This window comes from Physeter macrocephalus, chromosome 12, assembly GCF_002837175.3.
Source record: "Physeter macrocephalus isolate SW-GA chromosome 12, ASM283717v5, whole genome shotgun sequence".
NCBI lineage: Eukaryota > Metazoa > Chordata > Mammalia > Artiodactyla > Physeteridae > Physeter > Physeter macrocephalus.
Genome location: NC_041225.1, coordinates 19,105,859 through 19,109,342, shown reverse-complemented (window position 1 = coordinate 19,109,342; position 3,484 = coordinate 19,105,859).

Sequence of the window (3,484 nt, the reverse complement as noted above, 5' to 3'; positions counted from 1 at the left end):
TGGATGGGGTTTTGAGAGGAATAATTCCGTTAACGCATGTGGGGCATAGCACGGAAGCAGCTCTGGGTAGAATTATTATTACTGGTTTTTTTCTCAGCAACTCTACTCAGTGTGGTCAGACGCAAGTCACAGATCAGTTGTAGGATGATATCTAAGGGTACTTCTGCATCCCCTCCTTCCCCAGCTGCCCCTCATGGAAGCATGTAATATAGGCAGTAATTAGTAGTATAAGATCAGCCAACTGTGACCTCCCCTTTCATGCTCTAAGCACTTTATACACCTCGTATCATTTCATCTTCACACCATATCATTGAATCTTTGCAAAAGTGTATCAATCTCATTCTGTCAGCAAGGGAACGGAGGGCTGGAGACAACCAGTAACTTGTCCAGGGTCACCTAGCTAATATGTGGCTTGAGTCTGAGGCCATCAGTTGTGACCCTGAGCAGGACATGTAAGTTCTCGGAGCCCCAGGCTCCTCATCCGAACTTTGTAGTGCTGTTGTTTGCACTAAATGGTGCAGCGCACGCTCTGCTGTGGGCAGGCAGAAGGCGTGACTATTCCTGGCCTCACTTGTACGAGCAGCTCCACTTCTAGGTATCAGATACCCCTTTGCCTTGATCAGCTCGGCAGACATGCATTGCCAGGGCCTGTGCTAAATGCAGACAGAAGTCAGGGCGCTTACCTGTCATGAATCCAACAGTTCATGTCAGTGGGAGAAACTGGAGCCAATGCTGGGTGAAGAGGACTTGCTAGAAAGGCTCCTATAGGCCCAGCAGTTCGGGGCACAGCCTCCCTGGCTGTTGGTCTGATTTGTCTAAAACCCCCAGGTCTGACTTTTCTACTCGAGGCTCTTTAAGGCAATGGCTTCTCACCTTTTGGGGGATTATGTGTCCCTAAGGACTGTCTCCCCAGAACGATGCACGAACATGCACAATTTCAGGGCTTAGTCACCCCAAAGCTTCCCCATAGCCCAGGCTGACGTGGGGTTTTAGAGGGAAGGAAGGGAACTTTGACCCCATGACAGGGCTCGGGGAGGGCTGCCCCAGCCCCTTTCATTTGAGGACCTGCCCTCACAGAACGGGATTCACACGAGGCATGCATGTCTCAAAGGCATCCTTCCTCTAATTTTACTTTTTTCAGGGGGGCGTGTTAGCTTTGCAGGAGACCATTTCACATTCAGTGTAACCGTGGGGCAGCATCCAGCGGGCCTGCGGCCTCTCTCCAGCTCCGGTGGCCTTTGCCCATCCCGGGCCCCGTAGCCTCCTGTGCGCCCACGCTCCCCCAGGGTTCAGGACGAGCCCGTGTTGGGGCCTGGCCATAGCGCTTTTCAGCACTCCCTTCCAGAGCCCTCGCCCACATTACGCCGCAGCCATGCCAGGCAAGGCTCAGACAAGCCTCCGTGACTGCCCCTCCTCCCGAACCTGAGGCAGTTCTCTATAACGTTCCACAGGACCGTGCTTTCTGAAATTCCCCCCCAAGAGCCCATAGCAACAGTGAACCCCGCAGGGTATGGGGAGGTAGGCCAAAGCAGCCAAAACCTCAGAGTTCTTGGAAGTCTTCTGTTTTATATTTGGAAGAGATTCAATGTTTGCGTCTCATCCCATGATATTTCCAAGTTCACTTGAACATTTAAAGAAGTAAAATTGATGCTGCAGGATGTGTGCCATGAATCACCTGTAGCTTGTCTACACTTCCACCCCATATCCTGACTCCCCCCAAGAACCAGCACCCAGTTAGTAGGAGCTTCTGGCTTGTGGGTGACTGTTTATTCATTAGTCTATTCCCCGAATATTGGGGGAGAGTTGCCATGTGGAGGATGGCACAGAGTTAAGCCCTGGAGTCTGAGTCAGCTGGACTTGAGTTCAAAAATCTGTTTACTTGGGCTTCCCTGGTGGCGCAGTGGTTGAGAATCCGCCTGCCGATGCAGGGGACGCGGGTTCGTGCCCCGGTCCGGGAAGATCCCACATGCCACGGAGCGGCTGGGCCCGTGAGCCGTGGTCACTGAGCCTGTGCGTCTGGAGCCTGTGCTCCGCAACGGGAGAGGCCACAACAGTGAGAAGCCCGCGTACCGCAAAAAAAAAAAAAAAAAAAAAAAAAAAAATCTGTTTACTTACTAGCTGTGTGACTTTGGGTAAGTAACTTAACCTCTGAGTTCCAGCTGCATTATCTATGGCTATAACTGCATCTGTCACATTGGACTTTTGTGAGAATTAACCGAAATAATGTCTACAGAGCTTTCAGTGCCTTTCAGTACATTGTCCAATACAATGCTGTTTATGTGTTGGACCCCTTATATCTCCAGTACATATAAGGTGGCACCTTATATGGAATTGTTCATATGCAATTGTTAACTGAAGTGTTAAAAGTGTTAAGTCGAGAATTATAAACAAAGATAAAGATATTAAACTTGTGTGTTTTCAACAACAAAGCTTGCTACTTTCACATTCGTGTTTCATTAATTTGTATGTATTGAAAGAAATTATGTAAAGGTGAGAGCAGGGACATGCAGCCAGAATGGGTTTGGGAAGAGTCCCTGTGACTCTGGGTGAAGATCACCACAGCTAGTGGGGCAGAGGTAGGGGTCTAGAGACCCCACCCCAGCATTGCATGGGTGACATTGAACCCCAGGGCATGAGCACAAATGGGGGGCCACGTGCCATTCTGCTAAACACTTAAAAGTTCTAAGTCACGCTAACATGAAAGACAGTGGATCTTTCTCTCCTGACAAACGCAAAAGCCAGGTTTTCACATCAAATTCTCGGACTCACTGTTTCAGCCTGGAACACAGTGGCCTGAGAGGGCCGGCTGGAGGCCCCGGGACCAGATCTGCCACTGTTACCTTCCTACCCTCACTCCTTACCCACCGAGGGGGCCTGGCCCTGACGGCGCCATCCCAGCTCCGTCTGCACCCCCTGCACACAGTCACCCCTGGGCCGCCGTGAGGAAGAAACCCAGAGGAGAGGCCCTGCGGACAGAAGGGCTTTGGAGCCCTGTGGGCAGCGAATGCTGGGTCTCGGGCATGCTAAGCAGGGGTCTAGCCCCGGGGTTGGCAAGTATTTCTGTAAATGCCCATGGGTCTCTATCATAACTGTCGTCTTGGGTGAGAACAGCCACAGTCAGTGTGTAAGTGGAAGAACATGGCTGTGTTCCAGGAAAACTTTACCTACAGACACTGAAATTTGAATCTTATGTAATTTTCACGTCATTCTTCTTTTGATTTTTTTTTTCAACCATTTAAAAATAGAGAAACCATTCTTAGCTCCTGAGTTGTATCCGGACAAGTGACAGGTGCCCTTGGCACTGGTCTAGAAGGTGAGCTGGAGCTCTGGGTGGACACGTCGCATGGAGCCCTGGACCTCTGACCTTGTGGGGTGTGGAGCAGGGCCCTCAGGGCACAGGGCCAAGGACAGGAGCCCTCCTTGCCCGGCATCAGGCTGGCACCGAAGCAGCCCGCCAGGCAGGAGCTGTGGCGGCGATTTGCTC